At 33.9% G+C, this 22,829-nt stretch overlaps 1 non-coding gene across 1 annotated transcript; it reads left to right on the plus strand.

The window, feature by feature from the left end:
- The first annotated feature begins 5,238 nt into the window (after window positions 1-5,238).
- Window positions 5,239-5,345, plus strand: LOC133833727 (small nucleolar RNA R71). Its single transcript, XR_009893093.1, has one exon. It is a non-coding gene; the product is annotated as a small nucleolar RNA R71 (small nucleolar RNA).
- Window positions 5,346-22,829: the final 17,484 nt, after the last annotated feature.

The raw sequence follows: 22,829 nt of genomic DNA on the forward strand, positions 1-22,829 counted from the left end.
ATTTGTCATACTTAATAGCTGAGTGTTAATTGGTTGTATCCACGTGCTCTGTGATTAGTGTAGAATGTTAAGTATATGATCATGCTTAAAGGGTTGTTAAATTGTTATCATTTTTTGTTATATAATATGATGTTTTCTTGATGGGCCTTGGCTCACGGTTGCTTCGTGGTGCAGGTAAAGGCAAGGGCAAACTTGATCAGCCCTGATTCGAAGAGCTCTGGGAGCAAAATGTACATTAACAGCTACTCAGCCGCCACAGTTGAGGGGAGATAGGGACATGAGAACCATAAACGTCATTTTTTCCTTTAGAATGGCTAGTGCTTGTTTGTGCTCTGAAATTTTTGTAAAGTGACTTTAAAATGTTGTTTCTTTTGGGATCCCATGTGTAAAATGTTTAGTTATATGAAAAGTGTCTTTTGAGACCAAACCCTTTTAACCCTAGCGCACTAATGATTTTATCTAACACGTTTTTAACTAAATGACTTGATTAGCAAGTCCTGCACCTTTATAAGTACAAAGTGTAGCGGTCTTGGCTATCCAGGGCGTTACAATAACAATGGGTAACTAGCAATTTCTAATCCAAATAAATTCTTAGAGAACAAATATTAGCCTCTGGGACCTCGCATTCTACTAAACCGAGTAGTAGAATTCATCCTGGGCGTTTAGGTTTGAATTCCTGAGCCTCCCCGAGCCTAAAACCTTAGCTGGCCCTTATTTTCTATTTAGGGTCGCGACTTGCCCTTAAGGGCCGCGACCTTCCCCTTAGATAGAGGCCAGGCCCTTCCTGCTAGAGAGTACGGGCCGTGACTTGCTCCCCTTTGAGTCACGGCGTGCCTAGCGAACATAGGCTCCCCACCTCCTTAAGCACGCGGGTCGCAACACCTGAAGAACAGGATTGCGACCCGAGCCCCCAAACCCAGAAAATCCACACTTGTTCAGCATTTTCCTCAAGCCTAAACCCCAAAATTTAACCCCAATTACACATTCAAAACCAAAACAAGTTCGGAAACAAGACTAGGACTCCCAATTAAAAATCCTAAGCATAAAACACTCAAAAATTCTACTGAACCTATCATCCCAAACCAATAATTAATCCATCAATTAAAAACCAAGTCAAACTTACCCATCAATCAAAGTTCCCAGCAAACAAAGATAGAATCCTTACCTCAGGTTGAAGCATCACCCTTCAGTGATCACCTAGTTGTGCCTAGCTTAAATTCCCTCTGGTTTCCAGCTCAAATTCTTCAATTTTGTTCCTTGAATTTTCTTAGCTTTAAGGCAAAAGAGAGAGATGGAGAGAGAGAGAAATTGTAAGTGAGAGGGAGAGAGAGAGTTAAGGTTCCGAGAGTATTCTGGGTACTACCTAAGATTCCACTGAGTTTATCCTTAACTCTAGAAAGACCAAACTACCCCTTGAATTACTTAGCCATCTAATGATTTCTTAGGGTAAAACAATCATTTTCTCGATTCCCGCTAATTCCTCAAGTGTTCATACCATGTACCAATTAATCCCGTTGTGTCCAATTAATTACCAAATACTTATTCATTATTTAATAAATCTCAGAAAATTCTCTAAATTCCCAAAATACCCCTGGGCTCCCCCGAGCCGGGTATTAAACCCCACTGTGACTATTTCGCTAATCCACTCACTAAGTTCGTCTCAAGCCATATACTACAAATATATCCACATAATAATGTGGTCTCAACCATTTATCACATATAATCATATTTATGCCCTTAACGGGCCAAAATTAAAAATATGCACTTATAAACAGTAAAGGGCCCACATGCATATCTAATACTCATAAACATGCATATAATATATTCACATAATCATATAAATCATGCATGCTACATCGTCACACATTTAACCAATTAAACACACATATATCCGATTATGCCCTCCCAGCACGCTAACCAAGGCACTAAACCATATTAGTATTTTTGGGTCGTTACAATGAGTGATATATTGTATGTTCTCGGAATTTGTTGAGTGGAAGTTATTATGTTAAGTGTGAACTTGGTTGTTAGAAACAACCAAAGTTATTGTTCGATATGGTTATCTATGTTGGATGCTCTGGGAATTTTCTAAATACAGGTTGGTTATTGGGCGCAACCAATGTGCTTGATTTTCTGCATGACTTTTATTAAAAATTGTATGATAGGGTTGGAATTTATCGAATACCATAATAACCGATAGTGGTAACTACTTTTGGGTAACCCATTACTGGGTTTAGTATATTTGTGTACAAGGATATTCTTATAAGTGTTTTTGCTTACCTAGTTGATTCATGTTGTAGGTAAGTGCAAAAGCAAAGTGGAGCAGTGAGCGTCAGAGTCTGCTTGTGGATATGTACATGTGGGCTGACCTAGGTAGGTTTTGATGAAACACCAGTTTTAAAAGAAATGTTGGAAACTTGTTATCTCTTTTATGACAATTGTTTTGCTTTAACTCTAAAAAAGAGAAGCTGTAATTCCATTTGCTAAAACTATAAGTGTGCGCACACGATCTTTTTAAAAGATTTTTTATATGGATTTTTAGTACAATGATTTAAAGTAAAAGTTTAGATTTTCGCATGTTTTGGTCTTGTATGTTTTGAGGGTCGTGACATATACTTCCCATACAAATCTAGAATAAAAAATATTTTATCTTCTCATTTTTACATTGATCTCACTATTTCCCCCACACTTATTTTTTTGCAATATATATATATGAACTTTTTCATTGCAAACTCTTTTTCTTTTTTTTCTTTTTTCAATTCACGTTTCATAGGGAAATAGGAGATCCTTTACATTCAGAGCAAATCCAAACAAAGAACCATTACATAATTTTCCTCCCTTCTTTATAATATCCATCCCACAAAATAACATTCACTTATGACCATGGTGCAATGGGTTACAAGAAAGGATTAAAAATTTTAAAGCTACAAAGGTCTAGATTCTAGGTTCATAGAAGAAAAGAATAGTCATTATGGCTCAAAAATGGAAAACTATGGAATAGCATATCAATGGTAGGCTAGAAAGGCTCAAACGATCCAAAGAACTTGCCTTAATAATCTCCCTAACTATGTGTACTCATGATTTCGCCTCAAATAATTAATCAATGATTTCTAGAGTGATAGGGAATTTAAATTTCCAACATGAAAAAATTGTTTCCAATACAGATAAGAAGTAAAATTAATTGTGTACATAAATTCCAAAATACAAGCTCAAACTTAAGTAGTAATCACACATGGGTTAAGCACACAAATCATACATAATTCATCATTATCTAGCATCATATTCAGTACAATCCGTAGTTCTCATCATCGACCACTACATTCAACAAGACCAACACAAGAAAACACACAAACAAATAAAAAAAAATCTGACTAAAAAAACAAAAAGAGAAAAAATAACAGAAAAAATAAACCCAACAATAGACAAAATTAAATTGTTCCCTTCCCCCACACTTAAACAGTAAGTACATTATCCTCAATGAAAATAAAACGAAAGATACGGAAAAGAAAACTCCCTTGAGTACGCTTTGTTTAACATCGTTAGCTTGACTGAATGTTGCTCTCAAGATCTTTATGTTGGGTATTTTAATGAAGTCTCCTTCCTTTTGATCTTACTAGGAGAATCAAACACATTGAATTTGATAACTTCACCATAAAATTCCATTGCCAGCGTTCCTGCTCTAACATCCAACTTTGTATTTGTTGTCATCGAGAATGGCCTCGCAAATAAAACAGGTGTTAGAATGGGTGTTGATGCATCCCCCATTTCAACTATATAGAAATCTGCTGGAAAGACAAGTCCATCAACATTTACCAGCACATCTTCAACTACCCCTAAATGATAAGCATTAGTGTGATCGGCCAGCTGAACAATAACTCCTGTCTCGTTTTAGTGGCCCAAGATTTAAAGAAGCATATGATGAATATGACATGACATTAATCGATGCTCCCAAATCTATCATACACCGCTCAATCCTTTTGTTCCCAATCATACAAGGAATTGTAAAGGTTTTAGGATCCTTGCATTTTGGTGGTTGCATCTTTTGGAGAATAGAAGAGACGTCCCCCCCCCCCCCCCCCCAACACTTATCTTTTTATCACCCTTAAATTTTTTCTTATTCGTGCAAACCTCCTTCAAAAATTTAGCATAACATGGCACTTTTTTAATAGCGTCAAGAAGAGGAATATTCACTTCTACCTTGCGGAATGTATCAAGAATTTCCTTATCAACCTCTTCCTTTTTAGTCTTCTTTAGTCTGCTTGGGAAAGGAGGTGGGGTGACAAAAAGTAGGCTTAGGGGTTGGTTGTGTGGGGTTGGTTGGCTTTAGAGGCACATCTTCATCAACAAAACAATCAACTGATGGCTTGGATGACAAATTACTAGGCATTGGAGGACTAGGTGGATCATATGTCTTCCCGCTTCTCAATGTTACTACATTAGCATGCTCCTTGGGTTTCATCTCATGTTATGAAGGCTATTTATTGGACAGATTAGCTTCCAACCTGTTATATGATGCTGCTAGTTGTCCCACCTAATTCTCCAAACTTTTTATGGAAGCTTGGGTAGTTTGCTGAAACATAAGAGTATTTGTAGCAATTGCATTGATTAAATCTTCAGTAGAGGGTTTGGCACTTGGTGGTGGAGCAGCTTGCGGTTCTTGCAATGGTCAAGGTACAAAATTCTATTGAGATTGCTGTTGAAAAGTTAAACTAGGTGGTCTCGCAGGTGTAGACTATGGAGAAACTTGTTGTTGATTCCCATAACAAAGATTTGGATGTTCACGCCAGCCAGGATTATAAGATTGTGAAAAGAGTTCATAGTACATCTGGCATAATTGACTTGGGAAATTTCCTACAGCATTAACACCCTCAGTCTCTCCCTCAAATAGAGTAGGGTAAGTATCAGGAGCATGCCCCACTACCTAACAGATTCCACATGGCCGCACCTGTTGGCTTAAAGCAAGTTGTTGTACCACTGTAGTTAATTGAGCCAATTGTTGACCAAGCTAATTAGCATTAGAAGTGCTCACTTCATTAAATGATTTGGGTGGTGGATTAGGGTCTTGGCGAATGCAAAACTGTTGTGAGTTGGCAACCGTATTAGAAATCAAGCTCCTGACTGCAGCAGGAGTCTTATCAACTAGTGCCCCCCCCCCCCCCCCCACTGGCTGCATCGATCATACTCCTATCCATTGGCTATAATCCTTCATAAAAGTACTAGATTAGGAGTTGTTCGCTTATCTGATGATGAGGGCAACTGGAACACAACCACTTCAATCTCTCCCAATACTCATATAATGACTCCCCAGTCTGTTGGAGAATGCCACAGATTTCCTTCCTTATACTACCAACCTTAGATGCTGGGAAGTAACACTCCAAGAACATTGTCTTCATTTCACTCCAGGTATTAACAGTTCTAAGAGGAAGGTAATATAGCCATTCCTTTGCACCATCCTTTGAAGAAAATGAAAATGCTCTTAATTTAATCTACTCTTCAGTTACTAATGCTGGTTTAATACTATAGCAGACTATGTGAAACTCTGTCAGATGCTTATTCGGTTCCTCTTCTAGTATCCCATGGAAAGATAGTAATAAATGTATGAGGCCTGACTTGAGTTCAAAGTTAACATCCAACGCCAGATATTGAATACACAGAGGTTGATGGTCTACATTCGGCGCTGCCAACTCTTTGAACATCCTTTCCTGAGCCATCTAAGACTTAACTGATGTTTCAGAGTCAGAATCGTCATCAAATGGTAATGGTATTTGTACTGGATTGACTTTCTTTGAAGGTTAAAAGAGTGGATTGTCAGTGAAAGCCCTTGAAGAGCGGGACGATGATGTCTCAAGACATTTCTTTATGGCTTGTAGTCTTTCTTGGGTATCGTTGCATACACATACACCTGCAATCAAAAAAATTTAAACTAGTAAGTATGTAGTTAATTAAATTGAATAATAATAAAAAAAACTTACACTAGTCCCCGGCAACGATGCCAATTTTTTTTTGATGCGTGTCGTATATCACAACAAATTTAACAATTATTTTTCTTTCAATATTTCAAATTATTTTAGTATAATAGCAAGCACAAGTCGAACCTACGAGGATTATTGTTCACTTTATTATTAATATAATTAGCACTAAGACTTAAAAGGGGGATTTAGATTTTGAACTCAAAATAAAATAACATAAACTAGAAAGCAAATAAAGATTGATATTATGATATTAAGAAACAATTAAAAGTTAATCTCCACCCTTGGCAATCATTCCCAATCATTAATAATAAATAGTATTCCAATTTTACAATTAAACTATTAACCCTGCAGATAATGCTGAAACAGACAATTATCTCAATTTCCCTATTACAAGTAATCAAGGCGAAGCGCTCAATAATTAACTCTTTTAGCCAAGCAATAAATATATGAAGCATACAATCTATTTAACTTAGGTAAAGCATTAAGTCCTATGGAGACAAGTTAATCTAGGCAATAAATTAATGAAGCATATAATTAATTCATTTAACCTAGGTTCTATTTTTCATCACAATCAACAATTCTTTTGACATTACTATAAATTGCAATTTATCACATACACTTAGAATCCTAAACTATTAGGTGAGTAGTAATTCTAAGATGAAAATTGAACAATGTAAAACCTTAATTAGTTGGTCACCTAACAAGAAATCAAAAAATTCATAACATTCAATTGGAAAAATAGAAAAAATTTAATATTGAGAGAAATTAAAGAATAATATTCATTATCAACAATTAAGAATTCATGTCTTGGATTTTTAATTAACCCTTTGTTAGGAACGAATTTCCTAATACGCAGCGGAATGATGGTGGGGTTGGCCCAGGGTACAACAAAATTTTTGTAACAACATATTTAAACTACATTTAAATATGCGGATCTATTAATATACATACATTAATCATAAGCAAGTTAAGGATAGAATTCATAACTCTTGAAGCCTATCAAGTGTCCTTGCTATCTTTTCGTATTTAGAACGATCTTCCTATCCAAGCCGCTCCCAGGTACTCACACCAAAATCTTCCAAAGCATTCTCTACATCTCAAGAAGTGTGTGGGCACTTAGAGAATGAATGATAGTTTATTTGTGATTCTGTTTGATGTACTCAACACATGAGATCAAGAGAATAGGCCTGAGAATTGGTTCTTTATTTTTCAGGGAGAGAAAACTATCGTTCTATTTTTCACAGAGCGAATGTTCTGAGTTGTCTCAGATATTTGAATATTTTCTGATTAGTCATACTTAAAAGAAAATATTCAAATTTAAAAAATAAATATGTAACCAACTTACAATTTACTTTTTAATTAATTAATTATTCTATTAATGAAAAAATCCAAAAACCAATTTTTGAATTATCCATTAATTAATTAATTAAATAAATAAAAATAAAAATCCTATCCCTGAAAAATAGTCCTACACGCCACACACAGTCCATGGACTGTGTGTGCACGTGTAGCATCCCTATTTTTAGGGATGTTGGTTTTTTCAATTTTTATTTAATTGTTTATTCAAACTACTTTGTCAGATAAGATCTAACAAGCTGATAACTAATTCAAATTTGAATTCAAATTTAAATTAATTATCTTTTTAACTAATTATCAAATATAATTAATTATTTGAATAAATATTAATCTTTTAAATTCAAATCCAATTTGAACTTATCAGATTATTATCTCCTACTCAAATAAAGATATTTAATCAATTCTACCAATTAATTAAATCCAATATTTTCAAAAATAAATATTTAATTCATTATAATTTCGAAAATAATAATAATTTAATTAAATTTCGAAATTAATTTAATTATTTAATATAATTTCAAAATTATACAATAATTAAATATTAATTAATTTTGTTAACTACAACTAATTTGTATTTAATTAATTAATCACTATTATCATATAATTGCATATTTGGCCTGAAGAACAAATTTCTTCTTAAATATGTCTCTAAACTATTTTTCCCTTCATATCAACTCTTACCTTGAATAGTGTTGATAGAGCCGCTATGGGGACCTATGGACCTATAATTTCAAGCTCCAATAAATTTGAGATTACTAATTAAACTCTTTAATTAAATAATCTCATGATTATTCCACTATAAATATGAGACTGCACTCTTGTAATTATAGATATTTCATTTACTGAGTACTTTATAATTATAAAGCGTCCATTAATATAATCATTGCATACAAATTGACCCTCTAATAATGGTTCATAATTAATCAAGAATAAAATTACCATTATACCCTATCAATTATCTCTTGTGTCCTTAAGTACCATTGACTTTACTAGTGAAGGTTAATTCATAACTAAATTATGAATTTGAGCTCAATAACCTTTCAGTCCCAAAAGTCAACCCTTAAGAGAAGCATCATTCAATCTCTTGCGAGAAGGCATAGATTTCATATCTGTATACTATGTCCCCAGCCATCTACATTAATGAGTTCCCAAAACAAAAGTTATTAGCCTGATCATTCTGACAGACCCTAACAAGTGAATCAAAGAACTCATATAACATAAATAGGAGTTCATAGTAACTTCAGGATTAAGATCTATTTGTATATGATCATCAGTTGATATATTTAATTAATACTTCGAAATGGTATTTAACTAAGTATTATTAAACATATCTGGTCCAGTTCTATATATTCTCTAATATATAAAGCACCTTCACTAAAGTATCCTACCACACTAGTGATCCGGATCTAGATCACATGTATTCATAATACTAGTGGACCGTACTTGCAGTATTTAATCTAAAGATTCCATAACTTTATTTTACTGCGAACTATTCCAGTTCATTTATCTCAAACACAATCCTCCCGTACCTTTACTTGTTTGAGATCACATATATGAACTTAGGAATTTTCGTGATATTTACATAATATTATCACATAATAATGTAGTCCATAAAATATATGCATAAAAAATTCAATTTATTTATTTATTTCATAAAACAATGTCTACTACATATGCTTTCAGGGCACATTTCAAACACCATTAACCTAAAAAGAACCTACTCCATAATAGCAATCATAATCACAAACATAATTATAATTAAAATTAAAGAGATTAAGGGAAGAAAAGAAACTAGATTGATGAACAATAATGTTGTAGTCTTCTCTCCAGCCCTTTCTGAGTCTTTTTCTCTCAAAAAACCGTAATCAAAACTTAATCTCCAATTAACCCTAATAATATTTTATAGTCCCCTTTAAATTATATTTAAAATCTAATTAAAAATTTGAAAACAGTGTCGCAAGCCGCGGCCTGAATTTCTGTGTGTCGCGGCCTAAAACAGAATATAGGATAAACTAGTCACGCAGGTCGCGACTTGAAAAATCTGGGCATTAGGCCAACTTCACTTTTCTACACATGGCAGCGACCTACTTTTTCTAGGCAGCAGCCCGACTGGAACATGCAATATGTAACATCAATTCCAATAAAAGTATCGTGGCCTAAGTTTTATGGGCTGCGGCCTAGCTTCAATTTCTTCAATTCTCAAACTTACCGAGCTTGTACGTTGCCGCCCCTTCAACACTTTAATCTTGAAAGCCTGGAATGCTCCTAAAACTTCATTTTGACCTTATCTCAGTGAGTCTTTTCCGACCTATGATTCATAAACTATAATTACCATCAAAATGTCGGATTTATCATCATATAATACAATGTAGAAAATATGGTGTAGACTCATGAAACTAAGTTAAAACTACTAAAAAATTGTTATCATAACACAATCCAAGCATAGAATAACTTATCAAATATTAATACAAAAATGACCTTATCATCGTCTCAACTCCATCCAGCACCTAGGCGACCCAGTTTGAAAAGAAGAAGAAGAATAAGAATAAGAAGAAGAGGGTTTTGAAAAAATTTAGTACACGCTTGTGTATTTTAATTTTAGTTCATTTTAGTTTAATTTAAGATTTTAATTCTATTTTGTTTAAATTTTTTATTTTTTCACATTAAAATATTATATTTTTTAAATTTTAGCTTAATTTTTTATTTTTTAAATTAATTAAATATAATTAATATTAATTTTTTAATAAAATTTGACGGTATTTTTGTCATATTCAAAAAAAGTTTGGCCAAAATTAGACCCAATGTATTATTTTATTCCATTTTGCAAAACACAGGGTCCAAATTGTCATTTAACAAAACACAAGATCTCATCAGTAACTTTTGCAAAACATAGGGTCCAAAATGGTATTTACCGTTCAATTAAACAAATGAATAAATAAATAATTAATTCGTTATTCAAATTAACTAATTATAATTTGAAACTTGATTTAATATTATTTATTTATATGTATACCAATTTATCAATATTAATAAACTTACCCAAAGACTCTCTTTTATTCCCAAATTCTTATTACATGAATATTACTAAATTGACCCAGCCAATTTGATATTTCTAATTGATAATTAAATCAATTGTTTGAGACTATTAAACTTGATTTGATAAGAGACGACATGGGGACCATGGATCCATGAATACGAGCTTCATGTAGTGCACCAATTTTTTTTTTAGATTATTAAAATTTTGTGATTTATTTTATTTAAGTGTTAAGTGTGATGAATTGTTTTATTTAAATGTTGTTTATTTTATTTAGTTGTTGTTTGTTTTACTTGATTGTTTGTCATTTTATTTAATTGCTAGAATTGTTGTAGAATATTTTTATGAAAATTACTTGTTAAATAATTTGTATTTATATTATTTTAAAAAAAATGTGATTATGTGAGATTTGGTTGAATGCACTAAGGTGCATGGTAGATAGTGATGCACCCTAGTGATTTAGTGTGTGCAAGTACATGGTAATAAGATGCACATGTGTGGATTTTCTACATATTTTAAAATTTCCATATATTAGATTTAATTGGTTAATTTAATTTAAATGAAAGAAAAATAAATAAAATAAAAGAAAGGACAAGTAGGGTGGACGTGTAGCAATTAGTAGGAAATTGATTGATTTTTTTTCCATTATTTTTCTAAGGAGAATAATTTTAAATTGGATGAGGATAGTCATTTTGGGAAATCACCATTTATCTCCAATCAATTATCATAAAAGGAAAATAAAAGAAATTAAAGGAAGAAAGGAAACTTACCATTTCATTTTGGAGAGGCTTTATGAGAGGATTAGGTTAAAAAGGGAAGGAAAAATTGGAAGAGCATTTTGTGCTGTTGGCTGCCGTGAGTTGAAGAGAGGAAGAGAGAGAGAGAGGGTGGCGAGCTAGAGAGAGAGAAGGGAAAGGGCTGCCATTTTCTAGAGAGAAGGAAGAAGAAAAAAAAAAGAGAAAGAGAAGAAGAAGAAGAAGAAGAAGAAGAGGGTTTCGAACCCTAGGTGTGTTCTATCTATTGGTGTTTTACATATTTGAATTAGAGTCTTCTCCTCTTCTCTAATCTAAGATTTATTTTGTGGTTTCTCTCTTTGGATGTATGGTGTTTGAAAATCCCCTATAGGTGACAAGGTTTTTCTTGCTAGAGTATTCTTGATTCAACAATCAAGAGAGGTAATGGTTTTTCTTAACCTATATTAGTTTTGATGGGTTTATCCTTGAGGTTGTTTATGGTGGTGTTTAATGGTTTGATTATTGTAGGTTGGTGATGAGGTGATTATGATTTGTTTTATTTTTTTTCATGAAAAGAATATGTTTTGTTAAAAGGGCTCATGGGAATGTTTGAGAGAAAATGGATTTGATGAGATTTATATGAGGGTTGTATTTTATGTTTATGTTGCTATGATTATTTTAGACCATTGATTTATGTAAAATATGCAAAAATGATGATAGATGCATACTAGGTTTTATGTGAAGGTAGATGAGAATTTTTGTGATATTTTATGATGGATCTTGAGTGTTTAGGCCTAGGGGTAAAATATTCAATCATGATTGTTTTCTTGTATGTTTTGAAATAATGGTGATTTTAGAAATATGATAGGATGTATATGATATTATGTATCAATGGATCATGATATGCATCAAAAATGATAGAAACATATTAGGTTTAATATAAAAGCATATATGAATAATGGTGTTTATGAATTAATGTATGTTGTTGTTATTGTTTTGTTGGATATCATGTATAAATTCATTGGAATAGAATAAGGTTTTATAAGATTGCATATGAATGTGTGTTAGTGATATTCTTAGAATTATTTGTATAATAAGAGCATGATAGGATTTTGGAAATGTATGATTTTATGTGAAATTTTTGAGATAAAAGATGAATTTCATGAGTAATTATGTTTGCTGATTTTTGTAAATAATTGGGTAAAAAATTTGATGAAAAAGTGATTTGCATGCATAAGTAATGTCCTTAATGCTATATTGATTTTATGAAATTAAAAATGATATTTTAAGTCACAATAAAATGATATTTTACTCAAATAAATACCTACAGAATTTTTATTATATTTTTAGAAAAATATGAGGTTTTTAATTCAATATGGTGATTTTTAATGATAAAAAGGTTGTTGGAATTTTTGTAAAAAAATGTGAAGTGTGTTTTAATAAAATGAATTTGATGAGTACTTGAAATAAAAATTAATACCCTAAATTATGGTAATATTAAAAATGGTATTTTAATATGGTATGAATGAATATTTTGATAGTTATGATTTTTCTTTATTTTGATTGAGAAAAATATTGAATTCAATTTATTTGTGATTTTTAAAGAAATTAAATAGTGGCTGAAAGTTTGGTTTAAAAAGTTTAAAATGATTATTTAATTGTCACTTATGAATTTATGTTATATAAAACTAAGTCTTAAATAATTCAAATAAAATATATTTTTTTCCACACTTAAAATATGTTTTTCTCACATCATTTATGTAACACAATTAACCAATATTAAAATTGATTTTTCTAAGGAAACATAGTAATCATAGGTATTTTAAATAAATTCCAAGATTTTGTTAATTCTTTGTAATTTGAGAATAATAAATGAAATTAACACATATTTTTTAAGCTAAATAAAATTATTTTATAAAATAAAATAATGTTTTGCGAGATTTAATCAACCTAGAAATTTTAAGAAAATAAAGCATGTTACAAGTCTATGAATTTTAAAACGATAGAAGTAAGATGCGTAGAATTATCATTTTTAAACATCACAATTACGCAATGTTCCCACGTATGCATGTTACATGCAAATCCACTTTTACGTCCAAAATTATGTCTATTATTCAACCATGTGGTTTTTATAGAAAGATCATGCATGCAAAATAAGTAAAATGAGCATTATTCTTTTATGGCCTTATGTGTAATTAAGTATATTTGCATGTTGTGTGTAACTCTTATTATGTGTGCATGGCCCATGCACACATGAGTTGTATGAAAGGGCAAAAATAATAATTTTATGAAGCTAAGAAATGTCGTTTTGATTATGGTATAGGCTCGTTGAGAGGTTGTGAATTTACTTAGCTCGGACCTGAGGTAAGGAAGTTAGATAGAATTTATGTTTGTTTATGCTATGAATGGTAAGACTACTGTGTGAATGAAATGCTATGAATTATGAATGCATAGTATGATGATATGTTGGCTTGTATGGATATGTTATTGTTATGAATGGATGTTAGCGTGATGAACGCGACACATCAAAATGGGTTGCTAAGGATAAAGAAGTCGTAACCCGAGTTACTAAGGATATGAAGACGTAACTCCATGGGCGGACGCGCCGAGATTATTCAAGGACCAGAGACTCTTGTTTACCTCAAAAGGGTGGCATGGACAAGTTAGCGGGCCATGTTCACAAGGAATTTTGTATGAATGTGCTATGATGTTTATGTTATGATGATGATATGTTATGATATGATGATGCTATGATGTTTATGTTATGATGATGTTATGATATGATGATGCTATGATGCTACGTTATGATGATGATATGATGTTTGTTACGACGATGCTATGATGTATAAAGATGAACGATAGTGTGTGAATTTGTTGTACCTTACTTGTTTATTGTTTGTACTTCCTTACTGGGCTTTTAGCTCACCCCCTTACTTTCCCTTCCAGGTAGCAAATAGGTTTCTCTGTGGCACGCGTGGTGGCGTGAGGAGTTCTATCGTCGTGGGGTATATGGCGTGGGGCATCCTATGGACGGAAAAACGATCACTTTAGGACTCCATTTTAATTATGTTATGTTTTAAGAGACTTTCTAAATTATCAGTGGGACTTAATTATTGGATTTGTTTTCTTTTGAACTTTGCATAAAAACTCATATTTTCTTTTAAAACTATTGGGCCCAACTTGCATTGTTTTAAGCAAGTCCCCACTGAGACTTCTATAATAAGTGGTTTTTCTTTTATGAACCAATGGATATGTGAACATTTCATTAAGCACTAGTCTAGGGCGTTCTTTACACTTCAATAAATTCTCGTGAGTTTATTTATCAAATAAATTATCTCACAATTTATTAATTCATCATGACTCCACTATAGATTGAGAATTGAACTCTTGAATTCATAGAACGTATTTTTAAAATCCACAAATACGTTATCCATTGTTATAACTATTACAGTCAGCCAATCATCTATCAATGACTTACTAACGCGTTGGGTGTAACATACTCCTACTAAGTTCCCTATAAATGATATTTTCATGAACTTAATCACGGAAATGAGATCTCAATCAGTTAACATTTTTAACAAAGCAATTAATGTAATCATCTTTTCCCTTCTCATATAGAAGTTCTATATTTCATATCTATGAATAATATTCCCACTCAATTATATTACTATGGATGAGCCTAGCATATTATTCTATATGACATGTTATGTAACGCCCTGGATAGCCAAGATCGCTACACTGTGTGCTTATAAAGTGCCAGACTTGCTAATCAAGTCATTTAAATAAAATCGTGTTATTGAAACTATAAAGGAACTAGGGTTAAAAGCGTTTTGGTCTCAAAAGCCACATTTTCATTAAAAAGCATCATCTGTTACATGGGATCCCAAAAATATTAAGTTCAAAGACCATTTGGAAAAGACACAAGGTTTATGTACAACAACCGGCCATACTAAGGCAAAACAAGTAGTTAGGTGGTCCCTGTCCTGGTCCACTCCTCGACCGTGGCGGTCGAACCGCTGGCTATGTACATTCCACCTCGGAGCTCTCCACCTCAGGCTTGGTCCAGCTTGCCCTTGCCTTTACCTGCACCACGTAGCACCCGTGAGCCAAGGCCCAGCAAGAAAACATAACAACAACAGAGCATAAACATTTAGCAGACAAGTCAACATCTCACATTGCATCACATAAACTCATCCAAATCATCAGTCAGTATAATCAAGTATTCCACATACTAGGCATATCAATTCATAACATACACAGTTCACAAATGATAACTAGGGCTAGCGCCCTTAGGCTGCTCCCTCCGTTATCCCGTTGTGCTTGGCTACCAGTTGCCAATCTGCGCCCTTTGCGCTAAAATCATGTACGACACTCTTAGACCGGTTTTACATGTCCCATGGCGTAATACCAACATTGACACGATACAACTCTCGGGAGCACTTAGTCCCTTCACAATCATACAACCGGGAACAGTTTTCTTACCTTTCAATTCACTAGTTTCCGATGCCTCAAAGCCCCGAGCACGGTCCTCTACCCCGAGCCTCTCCAAAGGCCTAGTCACAACACAAATGAAACATCCTTTGTCACTAACCAATCCAAAACTACTTCCCGGAACCAATCCCACACTCTCGGAATCCCCCAAATCCCTAAAACAATGCACCGAAGACATCCCCTGAACCACCGGAGCAAAGGCTCAAAATTGCAAAATCCCATGCTCTGAAATTGGCCTAGCGACGCGGCGCCTAGCAAGTCAGAGAACTTGCTCTGCCCAGAAACAGCCTCTGTAACGCCCTGGCTACCCCAGAACAGTTACGGTGAACGGTGGACCGGAAATTTGACTCACTACATGAGTCCTTTGGTCAAAACGTGCTCTAAGTGTAATTAACAGGTTAAGGTATAAAACCAATAAAAAGGAAATGGAGATTTTTATTACAAACTGCTCTGCAGAGCTAAACAAAACGTTCACAAGTGGTTCTCAGTACAAAATGGTCATTTTAGTTTTAAATTTACAATCCCGCCGACCTAAGCGGCAAAAATAGGGTAAACCCCCTAGTTCCTCTGAGAACTCCTTGGCCGTGGTGGTCAAGCGGCTGCATATGTACACATCCCCACATTAGCTCTCCACTCAAGGCTAGGTGAGCTTTTCTTTCCCTTTACCTGCACCACATAGCACCCATGAGCCAAAGCCCAGCAAGAAAACATAATAATTTTCATAAACATTATCAAATGATTATCATTATAATCACACTGTATGTAAAGCTTTTCAACAAGCGAGTGAACATCACATAATCTTAGCGGGGGGAGAGTGGCTGCTAAGTAAGCCACTAGCCTCCAAGCGCTTATTTCATTCATCGACCCTCGGGGTCGGTCTGGCATTAATGCTTTTTGAGCCATTCAATGCTAATAGTCGATTAGATCTAATCCCTGTTGGCTTGCGTGATCCACGCTATGGCCATTCTGACTAATAAATCAGCGCTATGTGACCAGTGTCCAGTATCACTGCCGAACTTGACTAGTAAGTCACAGCTTCACAGCTGATACTAACACCTTTGCCAATTCTGACTAACAAGTCAGTGCAACGTGACCAGTGCCCAGTACCACTGCCGAACCTGACTAATAAATCACGGCTTCACAGTTGATACTAGCACCTTTGCCAGACCTGACTAATAAGTCAGTGCTATGCACAAGTGAACAACATATGCTAAGCATTCCATGTTCAATCCATGTCCATATTACACAATCAACATGCCTAACAAACATCCATGCATGTTTCACTTGGGGTGCAGTTTTCTTACCTCTGGTCCGAGCTAGAACGAACAAAAGAGTGACCCTGAGAACGATCGACCTTTTGGTCCTTTAGCGGTTACCTGGTCATAACCAAATTATGGGATTCCATCAATAAAATGAATAATAAAAGGTTCCCAAACCAAAACCTAACCTCCGGGACATCAAACACTACTCAACCGGGTAGTAGGTTCAACCCCGAGGCCTTAGGTTTAAATCCCCATGCTAAAAACACCTTTTTGGCAAAATTAACCTTAAGGGCCGCGGCCCTCCCTTGCTACGCCCCGGCGCGCCCTTCAGACAGAAGGGGCCTCCCCTGCCAGACGCCAAGGGCCGCGGCGCCCAGCCCAAAATGGCCAAAATGGCAGCACGCGAACTAAAACTTTCCCCTGTATTTTCCTCCCAAACCAGTCCTTCAAATCAGTTCAAAAACCTCCTCCAAACACACAATTAAACCCCTAAACAACACTCATAACTCTCCCTCATCATAACCCAAGACAAACCCCAACTAAAACCTCCATCAATTCCAAGAATCCCCCACAAAACACAAGCTGAAAACTATCTTTAAAACAGGGCAAAACCAGGAAAATAATGGTCAAAGCTTACCTCAAACTTGGTATTGAACCCTCTCCAATGGCTGAACTAAATCCACAACCCTAGCCCCTTGATTTCCTAGCTTAGTTCCACACTTTGAACTCAAAGCTCCAAAGAAGAAAGTGAGAGAGATGAACGTACGGGAAGGAAAGACCCTAACTCTGTTTTTGTTCTGTTTTACTCTACAGCCTTCCAAGCTCATATATATCCAAGCCAAAAGACCTTTATACCCCTAGGTCTTTAAAAGCTTCTAAAACCACTTCAAGGGTAATTTTGGCACTTTCCATTAATCCCGTTAATCATAATTAACGCTTCCCAATTCCCGCTAATCTCAATATTCTCAAACACCAATAATTCACCTCCCGTTACCCTTTAATGCCCGGTAACACTCTAATCATTAAAAGCACCCCGAGACTCACCCCGAGCCCCGAGCTTAAGCCTGTTATGACCAAACCGAGATTTAACATTCCTTGATCGTCTCATGCCAAATAGCTCGAACAAACCCACAGCATAATGTGGTCTCAAATTATATCACCAACATGCAAACAAATAACCAATTTACCCTCAACGGGCCAAATTACCATCACACCCCTGTAATAAGAAATATGGACTCACATGCATGCATTTCACATCATATCATAATATAATCAACATATACATGCATTTAATCAATTAATAGCATAATTGAGCAAGTATGGCCCTCCCAGCCTACTGTTCACGCCGTTAAACACAACGGAGAATTCGGGGCATTACAGCCTCGCGCCGCGGCGCCCAAGAAAAGGGCCGCGGCGCTCCTTCACGAACCCAGATTTCTGGGTTTTCCCTTGCGTTTTTCCCGAACCCAAATCACTCCAAATCATTTCAAATTCATACCTAAGCCCCAAAACCAATTCAAAACCCCAAATAAACCATTCAACAACCTATAAACATTATAATCTAGCTCAATTACACAACCACTCACAGAATTCATACTTAAATTTCAGATTCAAACCCTTGAACCAAAACTTGAGAAAAGTGCAAACCAGACCTTTAGATTCTTAAACCATAACAGTTACGAAAATTAAACATGATACACTCTTACCTCAGTCAAGAACCCAGCTTGAATTCTCCTCAACTCTAGCTTCAAATCACCTTCTCTTTTGATTATTCCAACTCTGAATTCATGCAAAACCAGCCACTATCTTGTTTCAATTCATGCTTATTATCTAAAAACCAGACTTGAAACTTAAACAAATTATAGACAAATCCTTACTTCTGAGTAATCTTGTCCTAGGCTTGATTTAATTACTTCAAACTCCTTGATTCTCCTTCCAAGACTCAAATTCAGCTTCCTTCTTCTACTTTTCTTTTACTCTATTTCTAGGTCTCCAAAATTCAGCATAAATCAATTTCCAAAGTGTTATACGTGATTACATTTTCCTTCAGCTGAAACTCATCTAAACCACTACCGAAAGACCACCTCATCCCTCCACTAATACCCCTTCCTAACTAAACCTGAAGGGCACACTTGTCCTTTTACTTACATTACAATTCTACCACTTCTCCAACAAAACATGTTACTCTCTATGGTTACTAACAGTTACACAAGTTACCAAATCACCAGTTACCATTATCTAGCTTTCTAGGACCGTCTCGGCACGTGCATCACATTGATATCACCACACCCACGTGGTACAAATCATATAGCATAATTATCACATAACATAATACACATAGTCATATAGCATGCTTTAAATCATAGTCATGCATCTTAATCATTAAAATCACACATAATTCCCATTATGCCCTCCAGGCACACTAATCAAGGCCCTTAAGCCTAATTAGTTAATTTGGGTCGTTACATGTTACTTATTAATGACATTTATTTCCAAAATAAACAATTTTGCCAAAAATAAATAAATCTTAACTAACAAAACATAATTAGGCATTTATCAATTTAAAAGAATTAAGTAAATACAAGAATTTATCAAACAAAATTTAATTAATTAATTAAATTAAAATTAACTATTAAGTTTAGAAAATATCCCACAAAATAAAGAAACTTAAAAAAATTTATTTATTAACCATAAATAATTTTAAATTTATGGTTATAAAAAAAATTAATTATATATTTTTTTCAGTTGGTTGCACACACGCGCGCCTCGTCCTATAAAAAAATATCCATGTGCCGAAATTAGAAAAAGGACCCACTGGTATGTCCTTTCCCTATGTGTGTTTATGGGTGAGTGTATGTATGTATGTATGTAATTTTTTTTTAGTAATGATATGTGCACCAAAATATTACACACACTGGCGTGGCAGATCAGCCTTGTCAATCACATTTATCAAAACTGAGACCCACTGTTTTAAAAAACAGTACCATGTCACTATGTGTAATGTTTGGATTCATTTTTGGGTGCACATTATTATTACTTTTTTTTTTAATGATTAATGTTACACTTATTTTTTCAAAGCTATAAGCACGTGATCAACTAGACAAGGCACATGTACAGTGACACATATAGAGCAATTGGGAGGGCCAGTCCCCAAGAGGCTCCTTACATCACATTATTTTCTAAACCTCGTCTCACGAGTTTTCTCGAGAGGCTCCTTGGAGCCCAACTACTCGTACCTTGGAGACCATAAGCGAATGTGCGGGGTAGTGAGACCTATAAGATCATAAAGTTGGCTAACTTATTGTAGGCATTTTTTATATTACTCAATCAATAATATTTAGGTCTCACAAAATCAATTGTAAATTAATTAAAGATTTTTATGGTATTAAAATATATTTTATTACTTCTGTAGGATCATGGAATTTAAATCTAGATGCATGTTCCCTATTATTTTTCCAAAAACATAATAGAAACATAGAATTGCATGACTTGCATTTAAACATCCGATTCATAAATTAAATTAACACAATGATGTAGAAATTTAAAAATACGCAGCAGAACAATGTCTAATTCCTTTAGATTCTCTATCCTTTTGTCCTTTCTGAATGTTAGGAATTGTCAAGAATCTAAACTATTGGCAAAGTCTTCCAAGCCTATCTCTAAATTAAGTCTAATAAAGAGTGGGCAAGTTCTCAGCACATGAGATAGAATTAGAGAGGGAAGAACAAGAGAATGAATCAACCTAGATTATCTAGATTGTCTAGGTTTTCACTTACCCAAATGAATCAACTGAGATTATCTTTCTTATGAAAACTCTAGACATCACATTCCTTATATAGGCAACTTAATGGGATTTATTTTAATTAAATTAATTAAAATAATAAAAAAAAACCAAAGCCTTGGGCTCCCACACATGCACTTATGACTAATCTCTTTGTCTTGAATTTAAATCCTGATTCGCCCTAAATTCATAGCCTTTTTATTTATTTATCTCTTAATTAAGGGTAAATATCATTTTGAACCATGTGTTTTGTTAAATGACAATTTGGACCGTGTGTTTTGCAAAATGGAACAAAAGAGTACTGTGGACCAGATTTTGGTTGAATTTTTTTTCAATATGACTAAAATACCCCTACTTTTTAAATTAATTAATTTAATCATATAAAAAAACAAATTTAAAATGAGATAAATATTGAAAAATGATATTTTTAATTATTAAAATATATTTAAATGAATTAAAATGTACAATAATTTTAATAAATCAAAATCAAAATTACACATAATCCTAAACTTAAAAGCTTAAATTAAAATCATATAACAAAAATTGAACCTTATCTAACCAAACAAAAAAATTTAAGCCAAATTCAATTGGGTGAGAAAATTTGAAGGTTCATCGGATTTTGAGAACCATTTTTATAGCTGGTTAGAAAGCTTTCTGAGTTCATTGCAAACTGTCTGGGTTTGATCCCAAATACAAAATTCATTAGAATTCATCCTTCAAATCTAGTTTTAAGCATCAATACAACACCAAAAAATGCCTAAACAAAGTTGAAAAAACTAAGAATCTAACAAATGCCAAAAAAAAAAAAAACTCCAAATACTTCAGATGAGCAAATGCCCAAAAATCTTAGATATGTTAGTCCTTGTCGTTCTCCTCTAATGTCTGCTCGTGACCTCTATGAGCCTAGGTGAAGATCTGCCTAAGCTTCGTCATGAAGCTCTCCCCTAAGGTCTACCCATTCTTCTTCTTCTTCTTCTTCTTCTTCTTCTTCTCTTGTAGCAAGAATCTGGACAAGAGCGAAGGGGATCTGAGCTCAGCCCCTACACGCACCGCTCCTCCATGCAAAGCCGAGTACGAGATCTGACGACGCTCAATGAACAACAGCTCCTCCACGAACAGCTCTGAAGAAAGATTGAAGCCCATTCCCCTCGGTCTCAGTCTACAACAAGAACCGACGAAAGCAAGAAGGAGGCAACAAGAATAGATCTGAAGCCCATCCCAACACCATTTGAATCGGCAATCCCTAGTCGCCTAGCCTTCGTCCCAGCCCCATTAGATCCGACGCCCCTGGTCGCCCAAGTCTTTGTCTCAACTCCGTCCAGGACCTAGGTGACTGAGTTTGAACGGAAGAAGAAGAGGGTTTTGAAAAATTTTAGTACACATTTATGCATTTTTATTTTAGTTCATTATAGTTTAATTTAAGATTTTAATTCTATTTTGTTTAAAAAAAAATTCACATTAAAACATTATATTTTTTTAATTTTAGTTTAATTTTTATTTTTTTAAATTAATTAATATTAATTTTTTAATAAAACTTGACGGTATTTTTGTCATATTCAAAAAAAGTTTGACCAAAATCGGACCCAAGGTATTATTTTGTTCCATTTTGCAAAACACAGAGTCCAAATTGTCATTTAACGAAATGCAGGTTCCGATTAGTAACTTTTGCAAAACATAGGATCCAAAATGATACTTACCCTTCAATTAATTAATTAAATAAATAATTAAATCATTATTAAAATTAACTTATTATACTTTGAAACTTGATTTAATATTATTTATTTATATGAATACCAATTTATCAATATTAATAAATTTTCCCAAAGACTCTCATTTATTCTCAAATTCTTATTACATGTAAATATTACTAAATTGACCTAGCCAATTTGATATTTCTAATTGATAATTAAATCAATTGTTTGAGACTATTAAACTTAATTTGATAAGAGACGATACGAGGACCATGGATCAATGAATACAAGTTCCAATAAATTCCCATGAGTTTATTTATTAAATAAATTGTCTCACAATTTATTAATTTCTCATGACTCCACTATAGATTCGGAATTGAACTCTTGAATTCATAGAACGTATTTTCAAAACCACAAATACGTTATACATTGTTATAACCATTACAGTCATTCATGTTAGTTTTTATAGATCAAATAAGAGATTATACGCAGCGGAACAACAATCAAA

Source organism: Humulus lupulus, chromosome 4 (genome assembly GCF_963169125.1).
Source record: "Humulus lupulus chromosome 4, drHumLupu1.1, whole genome shotgun sequence".
NCBI classification, from domain to species: Eukaryota; Viridiplantae; Streptophyta; class Magnoliopsida; order Rosales; family Cannabaceae; genus Humulus; species Humulus lupulus.